Source organism: Saccopteryx bilineata, chromosome 10 (assembly GCF_036850765.1).
Source record: "Saccopteryx bilineata isolate mSacBil1 chromosome 10, mSacBil1_pri_phased_curated, whole genome shotgun sequence".
NCBI lineage: Eukaryota > Metazoa > Chordata > Mammalia > Chiroptera > Emballonuridae > Saccopteryx > Saccopteryx bilineata.
Window position 1 is genome coordinate 66,375,326 of NC_089499.1, and position 19,884 is coordinate 66,395,209.

Below are 19,884 nucleotides of genomic sequence, written 5' to 3' on the forward strand. Positions count from 1 at the left end.
TAAAGAATATTTGGTTTCAATAACAGAGAAGGTGGAAAATCTTTGCCACTTATAAACAGAATTTAATCTGGAGAAAGTATATAGTTTGGATTAAATGAAATCAAGAATTTGGGGATTCAGTTGAATTATTTTTGGTCCAACATCAGGTGATTTACTTAATGAACTTAAAATTGATGTCTTTGCCTAAACAGACCAATCAGCAGGGAGGAAATAGAAAAAAAAACTATTAAAAACCTCCCCAAAAATAAAAGTCCAGGTCCAGATGGTTATACTAGTGAATTCTATCAAACATTCAAAGAAGACTTGGTTCCTATTCTACTCAAAGTCTTCCAAAAAATTGAAGAAGAAGCAATACTTCCAAACACATTTTATGAGGCCAACATAACCCTCATACCAAAACCTGGCAAGGATGGCACAAAAAAAGAAAACTACAGACCAATATCTCTAATGAATACAGATGCTAAAATACTAAACAAAATACTGGCAAATCGAATACAACAACATATTAAAAAAATAATACATCATGATCAAGTGGGATTCATCCCAGAATCTCAAGGATGGTTCAACATACGTAAAACAGTTAACGTATCAACAAAACAAAGAACAAAAACAAAGAACAAAAACCACATGATCTTATCAATAGATGCAGAAAAGGCTTTCGATAAAATACAACACAATTTTATGTTTAAGACTCTCAACAAAATGGGTATAGAAGGAAAATATCTCAACATAATAAAGGCCATATATGATAAACCATCAGCCAACATCATATTAAATGGCGTAAAACTGAGGACTTTCCACCTTAAATCAGGAACACGACAGGGGTGTCCACTCTCTCCACTCTTATTTAACGTGGTGCTAAAAGTTCTGGCCAGAGCAATCAGACAAGACAAAGAAATAAAAGGCATCCATATCGGAAAAGAAGAAGTAAAGGTATCACTTTTTGCTGATGATATGATCCTATACATCGAAAACCCAAAGGACTCCACAAAAAGATTACTAGAAACAATAAACCAATACAGTAAGGTCGCAGGATACAAAATTAACATACAGAAGTCCATAGCCTTTCAATATGCCAACAATGAAGTATTAGAAAACAAACTCAAAAAAATAATCCCCTTCACGATTGCAACAAAAAAAATAAAATATCTAGGAATAAACATAACAAAGAATGTAAAGGACCTATATAAAGAAAACTACAAGGCATTGCTAAGAGAAATAGAAAAAGACACAATGAGATGGAAAAATATTCCTTGTTCTTGGATAGGAAGAATAAATATAATTAAAATGGCCATATTACCTAAAGTAATATATAAATTTAATGCAATTCCCATCAAAATTCCTATGACATTTTTTAAAGAAATGGAACAAAAAATCATCAGATTTATATGGAACTATAAAAAACCCCGAATAGCCAAAGCAATCCTAAGGAAAAAGAATGAAGCTGGGGGCATTACAATACCTGACTTTAAACTATATTATAGGGCCATGATAATCAAAACTGCATGGTATTGGCAGAAAAATAGACACTCAGACCAATGGAACAGAATAGAAAGCCCAGAAATAAAACCACATATATATGGTCAAATAATCTTGATAAAGGGGCCAACAACACAAAATGGAGAAAAGAAAGCCTCTTCAACAAATGGTGTTGGGAAAACTGGAAAGCCACATGCAAAAGAATGAAACTCGACTACAGCCTGTCCCCGTGTACTAAAATTAATTCAAAATGGATCAAAGACCTAAATATAATATCTGAAACAATAAAGTACATAGAAGAAGACATAGGTACTAAACTCATGGATCTGGGTTTTAAAGAACATTTTATGAACTTGACTCCAATGGCAAGAGAAGTGAAGGCAAAGATAAATGAATGGGACTACATCAGAATTAAAAGTTTTTGCTCAGCAAGAGAAACTGATATCAAAATAAACAGACAGCCAACTAAATGGGAACTGATATTTTCAAACGACAGCTCAGATAAGGGCCTAATATCCAAAATTTTCAAAGAACTCATAAAACTCAACAACAAAAACAAACAATCCAATAAAAAAAGGGAAGAGGACATGAACAGACACTTCTCCCAGGAAGAGATACAAATGGCCAACAGATATATGAAAAGATGCTCAGCTTCATTAGTTATTAGAGAAATGCAAATCAAAACTACAATGAGATACCACCTCACCCCTGATAGATTAGCTATTATCAACAAGACGGGTAATAACAAATGTTGGAGAGGCTGTGGAGAAAAAGGAACCCTCATACACTGTTGGTGGGAATGTAAAGTAGTACAACCACTATGGAGGAAAGTATGGTGGTTCCTCAAAAAACTGAAAATAGAACTACCTTATGACCCAGCAATCCCTCTACTAGGTATATACCCCAAAACCTCAGAATCATTGATATGTAAAGACACATGTAGCCCCATGTTCATAGCAGCACTGTTCACAGTGGCCAAGACATGGAAACAACCAAAAAGCCCTTCAATAGAAGATTGGATAAAGAAGATGTGGCACATATACACTATGGAATACTACTCAGCCATAAGAAATGATGACATGAGATCATTTATAGCAAAATGGTGGGATCTTGATAACATTATACAGAGTGAAATAAGTAAATCAGAAAAAAACAAGAACTACATGATTTCATACATTGGTGGAACATAAAAACGAGACTAAGAGACATGGACAAGAGTGTGGTGGTTACCAGGGGTGGGGGGAGGGAGGACGCAGGAGGGAGGGAGGGAGAGATTTAGGGGGAGGGGGAGGGGCACAGAGAAAACTAGATAGAGGGTGACGGAGGACAATCTGACTCTGGGTGAGGGGTATGCAACATAATTTAATGACAAGATAACCTAGACATGTTTTCTTTGAATATATGTACCCTGAATTATTAATGTCATCCCATTAACATTAATAAAAATTTATAAAAAAAAAAATTGATGTCTTTGGGGAAGTCTCTCATTCCGACCTTAAAGGAAAGAACGTATGGTAATTACTTAGTGCTATATTAAGTTCATAAAACAAACAAACAAAAACATGTTAATTTGTAGAATGAAAACTATAAAACTGTGTATATGAGAGAGAGAGAGAGAGAGAGAGAGAGAGAGAGCCCATGTTGTTTATAGATAAACAACTTCTAACATAAAGTATCATTTCCTGGGTTGGATATTTTCAAAGAGTTACTAATTTAAAAATAAAGATCAGTTCACTTTAGGTTCATTCTCTCTCAGAAGTCCTTCCTTTAATTACAAAACCTGCATAAACCATTTCCTTTGGTGTGCAAAATGTGTGTAATTAAACTATCAGCATAATACCCATCTCCATGTAAAACTTGCACTTAGGAACTTTAACTACTGAATAAAAACTCCTATTACATGACCATTAAGTGTTATGAATAAAGTAAGTCATGGTAGGACTTGATTAATTTTTATGCACTATGCATAGGGTCTAAAAAAAATTTGATTTTGGTGGATTTCCTCCTACGCACCCCCAGAGCTCCTGATGGCTTCACCTCAGGAGAAAAGTATCTATATGTGCTGAGCTGACTCAGGAAAAGGTGTCTGACCTTACTTGGCCTCAGCTACTCTCGGTTTGTCTCCTTTCAGAGAGAAGTCTTAGACCTCACTAATAAATAACACAATCAGCATTGGAGAGATAAAAAGTGAGGATGATGATGTGCAAAAAGATGGTTGGTTGCCCTAGGTATAGTCCCCAAAGATGACACCTTGTTAGGTTGAAATATATTTTAACTTTATAGGTTAACACATAAGAGTCACAGTTTGAAACTGGAATGTTTTGTATGAATTCTAAAAATCATCCTTTTGTGCCTCAGAAGATGCGACTTTCAGATTGTTGGTTTAGACTTTGTTAGGGAAAATGAGTTGTGAATGGCATCTCAAAACCCCCAAAAGAATTTTTTCCATGGACCTCTGAGCAGGGAAGCAGAATATAAGAGCAGTGTGCCCAACCAAACTGAATTGAGTTTGACCAGCAGGTAGAAAGGAAAATGTTGGGCAACAGTAACTACAGTTACTATGGTATTCAAGTTATTTACGGTATACATTGTACTCAAATTATGGGAAACTCTTCTGGAAGCTTCAGCTGGAAAACGAGGGTCTCCGTTTTAGATAGGAGAGGAATTTCGACTTAGCTGACAGGAAAGAAGACTCTTTAGATTTTGAGATAGTACTGAATATTTTCAAAGCAAGAAAGAAAAGTTGGGGTGTGAAGGGAAGGTGTTGGGCACTGCGCGGAAGCAGCAGGACCATTTCTAGCGGGAGGATTCTTGCTTTGGAATGGCTGCCTGCCCCTCTCCTCAGCCGAAGAAGGAAAAGCTTATCTTGGAAAACATCTGAAAACTCACATTGGGAGAGGCGGAACACAGGGCTCACTTTACAAGATTCATTGTTCCAGTTAGCTTTATTGCAAACTACCAACTCAGAACAAAGTTATCACTCCGTTTCTAAAAGTTCTAGGCATTTTCTTTCTCTTTTGGGAATTTATTTGCCAAAATCATATTAAAGGCTGCAGAAGAATCAGACACAAAGACCCCCTGAATGCATTTCAAAATATTTCTCAGGAGTATCTCTGACTCCTGTCATTAATATCCACGGTAGCATTTCTGAACATCTATTCTTGGAAATACTTATGCATCCAGATACTCCATGAAAAAAGGATTCTCTGGTCAAATAAAGCTGGGAACACTGTGAGCCCCATCTTCCTGTTTGAGACAGTGTGTATCATGAAGGTTCTGAATAGCGGCCCATGAGAAATTAAAAATAAAAAAATAAGAACAATAAACTGATATTGTTGAACTAGCACATTTGAAACTTGTTTACTATACAACCTTTTCATACAGGGTGATCATTTACATCCTATGACATGGGTGTTCTGAGACCACATTTTTGGAAATAGAACTGCAATTTAAGAAGGGTACCCCAATCCTGACCATTTTACCCACAAGATCATGGCAGGCAGCTCCAAGAACTCTGTCAGACACTGGGGTTTGCTCTCAACCCTACAGGAGCAATCAGTGGCATTCTAGGTGACATGTATCCCACTTAGGCTTCTGCCGGGCTGGTTGTAGCAGCAGAAATGAATATAATCATGAGATAGTTGTTTTTTCGATAGCTGTTATCTCCTTAGTATAAAGAATGACTTTGGTTGAGTGGAATGTCAGCAAACCTTTCATTTCTTCTAGCATTGGCTCTGGGGTTCCACAACCACTATATTTGAGTTTTCTGCTTCCTATCCTGTCGTATCTGGCCTCAAAAGAGTGCCACCCTGCTGTTCCAGGGATGATGAGTGGTCACAAATCCATTGTATATTCATGAGGTGGACATTGGCCCATCTTCAACCAGGTAAGCAGCCTGCTCACCTTCCTAAGAGGAGTGGTAATCAGCAAGGAGTTTGGAGATGAGTCAGCCATGGTAGTGAGGCATCTTTATGCGTCTGTGGGGAACAAAATCCTCTCAGATGGGCTAGTGCTGAGGAAGAAGGGGAAAAAGAAGGAGATGAAGCCGGAGCATGCCAGCTGAAGTGAGAGGTAACTAACACCTCAAAAATGAAAACAGCCTACTTTTTCTTGGTTAAAAGGTCATAGACCTTTTCAGCACATATAGACAATGGAATACTACTACTCAGCCACAAGAAATGATGACATAGAATCATTTACAACAACATGATGGACCTTGAGAACATTATACTGAGTGAAATAATAAATCAGAACAACCTAAGAACTGTATGATTTCACACATAGGTGGGATATAAAACTGAGACTCATGAACATAGATAAAAGTGAAGTGGTTACCAGTGGGAAGGGGTTGTGGGGAGGTTGGAGGGGAGTAAAGAGGGACAAATATACAGTGATGGAAAATGATTTCACTTTGGGTAATGGGTACACAACACAATCTTAACAGTTCAAATGCTACAGAAACGTTCACCTGAAACTTATGTACTCTTATTGATCAATGTCACTCCAATTAAATTTAATTTTCTAAATAAAAAAAAATTCAAAGAAGAAAACAAATTGAAAAAAAAAGTCATATTCAGCCAAAAATTTTTAGTGAATAATATTCAAGATAAGTTATGCATCATAACCACACTCTTAGTAAGTTAGTAGTGCACTTCTATTCCTGGTTCACATCCAGTCTGGGTAGGACTGTCACAGAGGAAGGGCACCTGGGACACACATTTCTCCTCCAGGTTGTCTTTGCTCCTTCACCCTGAACAAAGCCTGAGAACCTTTATAGACATTTCCAATGGACTGGACCTGCTATCCCAATTAAATACGTTGTTTATAATTGGTATTTTTTCCTACTTGTGTAAGATTCACCTTTTCTTTTCTTTATGTATGTGCACCAAATTTGACCAAATTTCATACTGTTCCAAGCTAGATGATAGAAATACAGTGATTAGTATAAAGATTTGTGCTACTTATGGTCTAATGGGGAGCTACAGGCATTATCCAAACAATCATACTATAATGATATTTTAAAATGTGATGAACACTATAGAAAAACAGGGAACTGTGAGTGGGTTAAACTGGAAAAGAGTTTAACCCAGTCCTGGAGAGCAGGCTTCATTTTATACCCTACATAGTATCTACTTTATCTTCTTTTTTTAAATTTTATTTTAAATAATTTGTATTTTTCAATTACAATTGACATTCAATATTACATTAGTTTCAGGTGTACAACCCAGTGATTAGACATTGTATGACTTACTAAGTGATCACCGTGCTAAATCTAGTATCCACCTGACAGCACACACAGTTATTACAACGTTGCTGACTACGTTCCCTAAGCTGTACTTTACATCCTCACGATTATTCCGTAACTACCAATTTGTATTTCTAAATCCTTTCACCTTTCTCACCCATAATGCCAAACCCTTTCTTATCTGGCAACTGTCAAAATGTTCTCTGTATCTGTGAGTCTGTTTATGTTCTGCTTGTTCACTTATTTTGTTTTTTTTAAATTTCACATATAAGTGAAATCATCTGGCATTTATCTTTCTCTGTCCGCCTTACTTCACTCAGCACAATACCCTCCAGGTCTGTCCAATCCATGTCGTTGCAGAGAGCAAAATTTCATTATGTTTTTACGGTGAATCAATTTCATTGTATGTATGTACCACTTCTTCTGTATCCTTTCATTTATTGATAGACACTTAGGTTGCCACCATATCTTGGCTACTGTAAATAATGCTGCAATCAACATATGGATTGTATATGTCTTTTGTATTTAGCATTTTGAGTATTTTCAGATAAATACCCAGAAGAAGAATTGCATTGCCTCTTGTTATATAGTCTCTGTTTTAAAGTCCATTTTGTCTTGTATAAATATCACTATCCAAGCTTTTTGGTTGTTTATTTCCATTTTCATAAAATATCTTTTCCATCCTTTTACTTTCAGTCTGTGTGAGTCTTTGAATCCGAAGTGAGTCTTTTGTAGACAGATATGTAAAGGTTTTGTTTTGTTATCCATTCAACCTCCATATGTCTTTTGATTGGAGCATTTAACCATTTGCATATAAAGTCATTCATTTTTTTTGTGTGTGTTTTTTTTGTGACAGAGAGATAGAGAGAAGGACATATAGGGGAAGACAGACAGGAAGGGAGAAAGACGAGAAGCATCAATTCTTCATTGCAGCACCTTAGTTGTTCATTAAACTCATTCTTGATATGCATTTACTGCTATTTTATTATTTATAGTTTTGATCCCTTTTTTCCTTCTTCTTAAAGAAGACCCTTTAACATTTCATGTAATAGTGGCTTTTTAAAATATCATTAGTTATATTAATTCTGTTCAGCTGGATTTTAGGTGGTTCTGAATGATGGTTGTGCTGTGCTTTAGTTGTAGTTTTGATATGGTTGTGGGAGAATGTGAGTACATTCACCTATGCTGCATCTTGATTGGAACCTCTACCTTATCTTTTTATAAGGCTGTCTGATATGTTTCTCAATGGATAAATCATAATGATTTCCCTGCCATTCTGCATTTTTTTTTTGGTATTATAAACAAGGCTGCAATGAAATCTTTGTATTCTTCTAGATAGCTGGATATACCAGGCCATTTCCTGGACCCAACATTTACCCATGCTGGTTTTCGTCCCCACCTCTGCATCTAGCCACTTTCTTCAAAATCCAAAATAACTGCCACCTTTCCCACCATCATCAGCCCACAGGTTGTTCTTTCTTGGAATTTCTGATAACTTTTAGCTGAATGGCTTCTCTGGTTATGTCATCACGTGAACTGTCATGTATATGTCTTGTCCCAGTTACACTAGCTTCTGTGAATGGTGGAAACAATGTCTCAAAAGATTTTTTTTTTGTATTTTCTGAAGTTGGAAACGGGAGGCAGTCAGACAGACTCCCGCATGCACCCAACCGGGATCCACCCGGCACGCCCACCAGGAGGCGAGGCTCTGCCCATCTGGGGCATTGCTCTGTTGCAACCAGAGCCATTCTAGTGCCTGAGGCAGAGGCCATAGAGCCATCCTCAGCCCCTGGGCCAATCTTGCTCCAATGGAGACTTGGCTGCGGGAGGGGAAGAGACAGACAGAGAGGAAGGAGAGGGGGAGGGGTGGAGAAGCAGATGGGCACTTCTCCTGTGTGCCCTGGCCAGGAATTGAACTCGGGACTCCTACACGCCAGGCCGATGCTCTACCACTGAGCCAACCGGCCAGGACCAAGATATTTGATTTCCGTTTCCCTTATGTATATATCGATATAATAACAGCAACAGTAATATCTATTCTATGGAAGATACCATGATGAGTGAGAGTGATTTATCTATGTTATCCCATAGGTCCTTTCTATGAGATAGTGCCATGATTCTCACTTTACAGACCACAATATAGTAGTGGTTGTAATAGTATGCATTATTATTATATACATTAATATGTAATAAGTTATATACCTATTTAGATACTCATTTGTAGTTTATATGTAAATAATTGATAAATATATGGTATTTATGATAACAATTTAATAAGGAATTATGTACCTAGCCCAAAGTTACATGACCAGCCATGCCTGAGTATTGGACTCAAACTTAGGTTCAAATCTCAGCTCTGTCCCTTACATGTTGTTGATGTTCCCTAAATTCTCTGGGCCTCAGTTCTTCATCTGTAAAATGAGATCTGTAACAATACTTACTTCATACAGTTATAGTGAGAATTAAATAAGAGTGCACATAAAAGTGAAGACACATCATAAGCCTTGCAGAAGTGACTGGAACTGAGCCCTTCCTTGGCCGTGAGAGAGGTCAGGTGACCATGCAGCCCGTCGTGCGTGCCCTGCAGACAAGGAGGCCTGCTCTGCATAAATGAGAAGTGGGAGAAGCACTGTTACTCCACTACAGTCTGTTCCCGGGTGTCTCTCATGCCTGAAGTTGCTGCCAACCTAAGTGTGATTCTAATGTGAAAAGGTTCATAGTCTCTGTACACCAAGTTCCTAAAAACATTCAATTATTTCATCACACACTCCAGACAAAACAACAACAACAACAGCAACAACAAAAAGCTGATGATCTGTTTCAACACTGAAAACGATGGGCAGGCCCTGGCCGGTTGGCTCAGCGGTAGAGCGTCGGCCTGGCGTGCGGGGGACCCAGGTTCGATTCCCGGCCAGGGCACACAGGAGAAGCGCCCATTTGCTTCTCCACCCCCACCCCCTCCTTCCTCTCTGTCTCTCTCTTCCCCTCCCGCAACCAAGGCTCCATTGGAGTGAAGATGGCCCGGGCGCTGGGGATGGCTCCTTGGCCTCTGTCCCAGGTGCTGGAGTGGCTCTGGTCGCGGCAGAGCGACGCCCCGGAGGGGCAGAGCATCGCCCCCTGGTGGGCAGAGCATCGCCCCTGGTGGGCGTGCCGGGTGGATCCCGGTCGGGCGCATGCGGGAGTCTGTCTGACTGTCTCTCCCCGTTTCCAGCTTCAGAAAAAAAAAAAAAAAAAAAAAAAAGAAAGAAAACGATGGGCAATCCCAGGCACATTGAGAGAGAAAATGGCAGTCCATTTAAGGGGCCTCTGTAAGCATTTGCAAGGTGGATGTTGACCCTACTCAATTGTTGCCTTACGAGTCATCTTAGTACCAAATGCTCACATGAGATGTCACTTCATTAAGGTTAAATGGCAGAAGTGGGGTGCCAGCCATGCAGTGTGCTGAGATCTGATCATATATTTATGTATTTCGTAGATATCTATGTCCACAGAAGCCCCAGCTGGGGGGAAGGAGAGGAAAAGTCTTCTCTGCTCTAGCATGGTCTACTTCTCAAATGAGGACTGATTTCTTGAAATTATTGAAGATTTAGGCCTCACCTCCAAGCCAGTCATTCATGGTCATGTTCCCTCTGATATCTAGTAATTTTAGATCCTCCCATCACCAGGGCTGATTAACTCACTGGCCCACTCTGACCCTCAACCTCTTCTTCTTGAAGCGTTAGTATTTATTCATATTTTTCCTTCCAGTAAAAAGTGGTTTCTTCCCTCCTTACCAAGCTCCCTCTTTGTGGAGCCCAGTTCAGATTGCATCTCATGGGTGAACTTGTGCCACAGTTGCAAGAACTCCCTATCACCTTCATTTAACACTAATATTCCAACCTGGACCAGCATCTTTGGTTTTGCCCGTTAATTGCTTTTTTAAGGACCAAGAACACATTATTGATGGACTGGCGAATACACAAAATCATTCTGTATATCTATCTATCTATCTATCTATCTATCTATCTATCTATCTATCTATCTATCATCCATCTATCTATCATCCATCTATTATCTATCTATCTATCATCCATCTATCTATCCTCATTGATAAAAGGTTGTAGCTGGAGAGGCCACATCTTGTCATTTCTCTCTCTCGGACCTTATCTTGCCTCTTCTAGGCAGATATTGAAAGCTCCCAGGATGTTGGCCTTAAGAGGGAGTACTATAGGCTCATAAACTAGGCTGGTCTCTGGCTAGTTCCGAGGATTAAAAGCATATTTTGAAAATTTGTAACTTTTTTTTTTTAGAGAGAAGAGGGAGAGACAGAGAGAGAGAGAGAGAGAGAGAGAGAGAGAGGAGAGACAGAGAGAGAAGGGGGGGAGGAGCTGGAAGCATCAACTCCCATATGTGCCTTGACCAGGGTTTCGAACCGGCGACCTCAGCATTTCTAGGTCGATGCTTTATCCCACTGCGCCACCACAGGTCAGGCTGAAAATATGTAACTTTTAAGTGTCAGTACCCCGCCTCCCAAGGGATGATGCTATCTGGTTAGTGTGATTTTGTGATCTGGGCTGACTTCCTAGAATTCTGTGTTTGGCATGGCCTTGGCACCCAAGGATGGCTTAGAACAGTTTGAGGATATTTCAGTGCCAAGATCTATCTGACCCTGAGGTGAAGCATCTTGAGTTCTGGAAAAGAAATATTTAAATTTACTCAATTTGGAAACACTTTGTACCCAGCATCCCAATAGTTAGTATGAACCTTAAAGTTTATTCTCAACAAAGACAATTCAAGGTAGGTGGTATCATACACACTTTATAGATGAGGGAACTGACATTCAGAAAATTTTGGTCCCCAGCATGGCCCCACAGCTCTAAGTGGCCAAGCCAGAAAGAAAAGCCCATGCTTTTCTAGCTACTTCTAACTGCATAACTACCTTGGTCTCTATATATGATTGGCATAGCCGATACCTCTTTGGAAAAGACTGTCCTAATGCACCAAGATGGATATCAGGCTCTTCTAATAAATTGTTTCCTTTTTATTGAGTTGAAAAAAAGTGCCACTGTGAATACTGTATATTATTTGATGTTATGTGTAACTAATGGCTTGATGGGCCACTATGATGTCCAGTAATACAGCAGGTGATCATGAGGTTGTAAGAAGAAAAGAATGTGCTTTGCCACTGGAAAATGGAATTCTTTCTAAAAGGTAAAGATAGATATAAAAGATTGATTCGAAAGGTCAAGGTTAACAAGATCATTACTGGCTAGGTTAAAATCAGCATAATCCTTCCCTTTTTTTCAGATGAATAAATCATTTAGCTAAGTGAAGCCCTTCATTGACAGCCTGGGGATTTCCTCCTAGCCATGGCAGGGAGCTGATGATCTTGTGCAGTAGAGAGCAGGAGCTTGAGCTTGGGCTACAGAGCCAGAAGCAAAAGCCCAGCTCTACTATCTGACTGGCTGGGTAACCTTGACTGCATTATAGAACCTCTTTAGATTGTACTTTCCATAACTAAAGAAAATAAAGATAAAACCTACCACTTAGATTTGCTGGGAGAACACACAAGACAATTTATATCCCCATATGGTCCAATTCCAGGTAAGCTCTAAAAAAAATTAGTAGTTATTATCTTCTAAACTGGAAATCCAAAAACATTTTTTTTGCAAAGGGTCAGCAGCAATAGACAAGATATAATCAAATGGCTCTGGCTGTGCTTCAATAAAGCTTTATTTAACTAAGTAGGTTGACAGCCAGATTTGAACTGCTGGTCATAGTTGTTGATACCTGTTCTAATCTAAACTATACAGGAATACACATTCCAATTCTGAGGATAGAAAATAATTGCAGCGAGGTTGATACTTCTGAGGAAGCCCTAACCTCCATTCTCAGATGAGAACAAAAGGACTGCTTTGTACAGAGGTCAGCGGTCCCAAATCAGGATTTTTCTTTAAAAAAAATTTTATTAATTTTAATTTATTGTGTTTACATGGATTCAAGTATCACACTCAATATAACTCCCTCACCCTCACTACCTTGTCCCCCATTGCACTGCTTGTGCCCCTCTCCCTAACTCCTCCTTCCCTCTGGGACTTGCTGTCCTGTTATCTGTATCTACGTGTTGTGTATATATAATTTCACTAATCTCTTCACCTTCTCAGATCCCATCTGTTCATCCCCCTTCCCTCTGACAGCTGTCCCTCTGCTCCCTGTGACCCCGCCTCTGCCTCTATTCCATTCCCCAGTTCACTTTGTTCATTAGATTCCACATATAAGTGAGATCATACGATATTTGTCTTTCTGGGCCTGGCTTATTTCACTTAGCATAATAATCTCCAGATCCAACCATACCATCGCAAAAGGTAAGATTTCCTTTTTTTTCACAGCTGTATAGTATTCCTTTGTGTATATGTACCACAGCTTTTAATCCACTTGTCCACTGACAGACATTTGGACTGTTTCCAGATCTTGGCTATTGTAAACAATGCTGCAATAACCATGGGGGTGCATATCTTCTTTTGAATCAGTGATTTGGTATTCTTAGGATATATTCCTAAAAGTGGGATAGCTGAGTCAAAAGGCAGTTCCATTTTTAATTTTTTAAGGAATCTCCATACTGTTACCACAGTGGCTGCACCAGTCTGCATTCCCGCCAGCAGTCAGGAGGGTTCCCTTTTCTCCACATCCTCGCCAGCACTTATTGTGTGTTGATTTGTTAATGAGTGCCATTCTGACAGGTGTGAGGTGGTATCTCATTGTGGTTTTAATTTGCATTTCTCTGATGATTAATGACGTTGAACATTTTTTTCCTATGTCTATTGGCCATCTGTATGTCCTCTTTGGAGAAGTGTCTATTCAGTTCTTTTGCCCACTTTTTAATCGGATTGTTTACCTTCCTGGCATTGAGTTTTAGAAGTTCTTTATAAATTTTGGTTATTAACCTCTTATCAGATGTATTGGCAAATATGTTCTCCTATTGTGTGGGTTGTCTTTTTATTTTGTTAATGATATCTTTTGCTGTGAAAAAAGCTTTTTCGTTCGATATAATCCATTTGTTTATTTTATCCTTTATTTCACTTGCATGTGTAGATAAATCAGCAAAAATATTGCTACGAGAGATATCGGAGAGTTTACTGCCTATGTTTTCTTCCAAGATGTTTATGGTCTCATGATTTACATTTAAGTCTTTTATCCATTTTGAGTTTATTTTTGTGAATGGTGTAAGTTGGTGGTCTAGTTTCATTTTTTTGCGTGTACCCAAATCAGGATACTTGTTGGGAGTTTTAAAAACACAAATTCTGCCTGACCAGGAGGTGGTGCATTGGGATAGAGCATCTGACTGGGACACAGCGGACCCAGGTTCGAAACCCCGAGGTCGCCAGCTTGAGCTCAGGCCCACAAGCTTGAGGCAGGGTCGCTTGAGTGTGGGGTCATAGACATAACCCCATGGTCTCTGGCTTGAGCCCAAGGTTGATGGCTTGAGCAAGGGGCCACTTGCTCTGCTGTAGACCCCTCTGTCAAGGCACATATGAGAAAGCAATTGATGAACAACTGGGGTGCTGCAATGAAGAATTGATGCTTCTCAGCTCTCCCTTCCTGTCTGTCTGTCCCTATCTGTCCCTCTCTCTGTCTCTGTCATAACTCCCCCCCACACACACACACAAATTCCAAGACCCAAACCAGAAAGGTGATATGACCCAGGAATCTGTGTTTCCATAGGCAATTCTGATGAGCAGAAACTTGTCTTAAATCTCTTGGCATTGAGTATTTTACCTACCCAGAGAAGAACAATGTGTGTGTGTGTGTGTGTGTGTGTGTGTGTATTTGTTTCAGAAAATTTGCCCTTTATTTTAGGTTTCATGTTTCCTTGACAGAAAGGACTTGGTCAAACATTTTACATGCTCTGAGATGGTGATTGGAAAGTACCTGTCATGAACTTTTTCTGTTAGTACCCAGAACCTGTCACACAGTGTGAGACAGCTTACAGAGTACATATAATCTAAAGATTTTAAATGTTAGTCTTTAATTTGTTTTTCAAAGATATAGGTGTTTTCTTGTTACCTCTACTTACAAGACTCACATGAAAACACTTAAAGTATAAGAAGAAGAAAAAGTCAAATGAAAAGAAGAAAAACTGGCTCACAGAGCGGGGTTTCCTTCTGGACTCTATCTTTTTAAAATGGGTTTGCCTGGCTTCTTCTATCTGTGCATCGGAGCACTCCATGTCTTCAACACTAAATTCTGTGCTTTTATCAACTTCTTCTGCTTTGTTGTTACAGTTTGTGCTTTCAAACCTCCATTCTCCACATTGCCAAGTTGAAGTTTGCTGCCAGTCTTACTTCCTATAGATTTTAGTCCTTGCAAAGGAATATCCTGTCAATTTTTATAAAGAAGTTTCTCAGCATGGTTCAGTAATTTCACTGTTTCCATATATTTAGAACTTTCATCTGTCTTGTTTTTCTTAGGAAACCATTTGCCTATCAAACCTGCAGCGTTTTCTCTGTATCTAATTTTGGAATCTCTAACATAGATTTAGCATCTTTCAAATTATCCTCTCACGGAAGATAGTCTTTGAGCCCCTGAATTATACAATAACCAAGTATTTCCAAGTCACAGTGTCTCAATGGGACCACGCCAATGTGCAAGTCAATTGTGGTGAATTCAACAATGCCATCATGACATCTTTTGGGGTTTTTTTGCATTATTTATGAATTCTTTCTGGATAGTCCAATAAGCAAGGCCATTATCTAACCGGTACACCTGGTCAGGATTCTTGCAGCTCAGAAGACAATTTGAGACCTTGATACCTCCATGATATATTCATGAATATATTCCAGAATATCTAGAAATCTTAAGCTCAGCTGAAAGACAGCTTTCCAAGAAAACCTTTTGTCATTTGCTTCATATATTTTCTGAAGGTATAACTCCCAAAGGGATCCACTATGATAAAACTGCAACTTTTCCAACTTTATCATACTTAGAAATATCCAGGTGAGTAATTTAGTTTATGGGTATGAATCCACTTCTGAATTTACTCTGGTTTGTCAGCTTGCTGGTAGAACTTTAATCCAGTAAGAAGTCCATTGTCACTGGGGTCCACTTTTATAACAAAAGGTGCATCACTGCCCACTGATTTTTAAAAACAATTTTATTTAGAAATTAGTAAACATTTCCATAGCATTTGAACTGTTGATTGTGTTGTGTGCCCATCACCCAAAGTCAAATCATTTTCCATCACCGTATATTAATCTCTTTTAATGCCCCTCCCCCGGTAACTACTTCACAACATTTTATCTATGTCTCTGAGTCTCATTTTTATATCCCATCTATGTGTGAAATCATACAGTTCTTAGCTTTTTCTGATTTACTTATTTCACTCAGTATAATGTCTTCAAGGTCCATCCATGTTGTCTTAAATGGCAATATGTCATCATTTCTTATGGCTAAGTAGTATCCCATGGTATATTTGTACCACATCTTCTTTATCCAGTCCTCTGTCAAGGGGCACTGTAATTGTTCCATGTCTTGGCCACTGTGAATAATGCTGTGATGAACATGAGGGTGCGTCTGTCTTTGCATAATAATTTTTTTTTTTATTTTGGGGGATAGATACTCAGTAGAGGGATTGCTGGGTCATATGGTAGTTCCCTTCTTAATTTTTTGAAGAACCACCATACTTTCTTCCATAATGGTTGTATTAATTTGCATTCCCACCAACAGTGAATGAAGGTTCCTTTTTCTCCGCAGCCTCTCCAACACTTGTTATTACCTGTCTTGTTGATAGTAGCCAATCTAACAGACATGTGGTGGTATTCATTGTAATTTTGATTTGCATTTCTCTAATAGCTAGTGAAGATGAGCATTTTTTCATATATTTGTTGGCCATTTGTATGTTTTCATAAAAGGGTCTGTTCAGGTCCTCCCCCCATTTTTTAATTGGAATGTTTGTTTGCTGCTGAGTTTTTTGAGTTTATATATTTTGAAAATTAACTTCCTATCAGAACTGTTGTTTGTAAATATCATCTCCCATTTGGTTGATGCCTACTAATTTTGAAGAATTCTTACCAGCAAAGCTACACCTTGATCAATGGGTAATCCTAGTTTCCATTCTTTTTTTGACATGCCGGTGATTATCTCCCAGCGGTAAACTGCCCTGGAAGACATTTTTTTTTGCAGGGCCCTGTCTTCCAGCTTGAGCTGCTTTAACACGAAGCATTTTCATTGGAGCTGTGGACCTGTTGCTTGCTTCCCAGTACAAAGTTCCTGCTCAACAATGAATATTTTTTTAAGCTAACCCTTCTCTTGGGGGTAAGCCGGCCTTGAGGACCACCTAGAGCCCTGAAAATGTTGTCAATTTTTTTTTAATGGACTCACATTCATCTAAGAGGTAAATTGAGCTGTAACTTATCTGAGATCACGAGATTGCAGAGGAAATCTGAATGTGGGCAAGATGCATGTCAGTTGTGAATGTGGAATACCAACATGGCAACTTCTCACTAAAAAATTAACAAAATGAAATTTGAACCATGTTTTCATGGTCCCCTCAAAAGCTGGTGGTGGATGAGGTTTTTGTCAATGTGCTTTGCTTTGGAATTTTTAAATATATGTGTATAAAGGAAAGAGCATATGCAAAACACTGTGTCTGAAAGGGCATTTAGAGCATGACTTTACCACCAGTCCTTTATGGGGTTTCTTGCCTATTTGACTGTTGGTGAAGTCATGCTCTAAATGCCCTTTCAGACTTCAGTGTTTTGCATATGCTCTTTCCTTTATTTAGGATGCTATAGTAAATGTGCCTTTGCCACCCAGTTTATTGCTTTTTATATATTAGATTATAAATAAATGTTTATTTACTATTGACATGGATTACCAGCATGTCACTTTGCTCCTAGGATGATGGGAGTTAAAGTTAAATTTCTACTGCAAATAAAATGAAGAGGGTGTGGCTCAACTTCTTACCCTTGAGTTTTAAACTGGGGCAACACTACCATCATTTGGATTAGTTTGGATTATGCAAAGCAAGGAGATTGTTCCATCTATTTTTGCAGCCTATAGAGGTTAGAAGATTATTTGAGTCCTTCTTTCTGTGACTGTGGAACCATAGAATAATCCATGACTGAATAAAAACAAGGTTGTTTTTTTTCAATTTATGGAAATTCAATTTTTTAATGTATTTTTAAATCTCTTAGATCAAAACAATTCTTTGTTGCTCAGGTGAGCTCTTTGAATGAGGACAAAAGTGACATTAACTTAACCACAAGTTACTTGGCTTTATGATTTTAATGGAGCAAAGAAAACTGATTTATTAATAAAGTGTATTGCTGAAAGAGAATCTTTGTGGAATTTCAGACCATGCAAAGCGTCCATTTGTCTTGGCTTCACTTTGTTATGCTTTCAGAGCTATTTATAATGTTATTTCACTGAAAATTCCTTTCCATATCGTCATTTGTCTTCCATCTCCAGAAAGCTTCCCATCCAAATTAAAAAAAAAAAAAAGCGCTTTTCTTTTTTCTTTTACACCTCCTTAAAATCAATTGAAAATGGCATCTCCTGGGAAAGTGTCCATCTCTTACCCATGTCTGAAGTCTCCCCCAATCTGAGCGAGGGAGAAAATGAAGCTTCATTTCAGAGATTTTGCTCCTTATAAGAAATGGACCTCAAGTAAATGCTCACACTCCTTTCTTAGTCAGAAGGGATCTGACATGACATTTCTTTTAGCAAAAGTAACGTGAGAGTCACATTCATCTGAGTGGGTTGAGAGCTGCACTATTGCACAAAGAGGCCCTGTGCTTAGAAGGGCCTTACATACTTGATTTGATGCTCTGCTGCAGCCATCTTGAAATTCTTGTTAGTCTGGGAACAAAGGGCCTCATGGTATTTTTTTTTTTTTTTGCACTGGGCCTGCAAATTATGTAGCTGGTGGTGAGAATCAGCCTGTTAAAGCTGAAACTTCTATCCAATGAACACCTTTCCTTAGGGAAAGGAGGAGAGAAGTAACAAAATGTCAAAATTTTTCCAACTTCTGTTTGAGAGCTGGAGTCTATGCTAAGCTTCATGTATGGCCATGTTTCATCCCTAGATTCAATTATGGCCCCCATTTTTCTCCAGATGAGGAAATTAAGATTTAAAGAGAGTTAACATGTTGCAGGTTACAGAGTTACTGAAGGGTAAAGCTACATTTTTAACTTAGCTCTGCTTCCAAAGACCAATACCCTAATTATTAACTATTGTCATTTATCACTTTTTAATTTTTTTTAGAGAAGGAGAAAGAAAGAAACCAACAGACAGACAGACAGGAGGGGAGAGAGATGAGAAGCATCAGCTCGTAGATGTGGCACTCTAGTTGTTCACTAATTGCTTTCTCATATGTGCCTTGACTGAAGGGCTCTAGTCCAGCCAGTGATTTCTTGCTCAAGCCAGTGACCTTGGGGTCATGTCTATGATCCCATGCTCAAGCCAGTGACCCTGGGCTCAAACTGGTGAGCCTGCACAAAAGCCAGATGAGCCTGCACTCAAGCCTGCGACCTCAGGGTTTCAAACTTGAGTCCTCAGTATCCCAGGTCAACACTCTATCCATTGTGCCACTGCCTGGTTAGGCTGTCATTTCTCACTTTAAAATCAATAGTTTAAACATTTAACTAAACTCAAGTTCAACCACTTTCTTCAGGCAGATGGTCTAAAACAGTGGTCCCCAACCCCCGGGCCATGGACCTGTAGTGGTCCGTGGGCCATTTGGTACTGGTCCGCAGAGAAAGAATAAATAACTTACATTATTTCCATTTTATTTATATTTAAGTCTGAACAATGTTTTATTTTTAAAAATTGACCAGATTCCCTCTATTACATCCGTCTAAGACTCACTCTTGACGCTTGTTTTGGTCACGTGAGACATTTATCTGTCCCACCCTAAAGGCCGGTCCGTGAAAATATTTTCTGACATTAAACTGGTCTGTGGCCTAAAAAAGGTTGGGACCATTGGTCTAAAAGGTGTGTGGACACTAGGTCTAGGGGACAGAGGTGACAGTTATTCTCCCTCTCAGCACTGCTCCCTCGTTCCCGGTGTGAAGGCACCTCCAGACTAGAATCCCCTTGCTTCTTCCACTTTCGAAAACATATTTTGACTCTTTAAAAAATATTTGTATTTATAATGTTATGGGAAGGCTGTTAAAAACTGTGTA

General features: G+C 38.9%; 1 pseudogene; it reads right to left on the reverse strand.

Moving 5' to 3' along the window:
- Positions 1–16,922, reverse strand: part of LOC136314022 (serine/threonine-protein kinase VRK1-like) — a 28,491-nt pseudogene extending 11,569 nt beyond the window's left edge.
- Between the last annotated feature and the right edge of the window lie 2,962 nt (positions 16,923–19,884).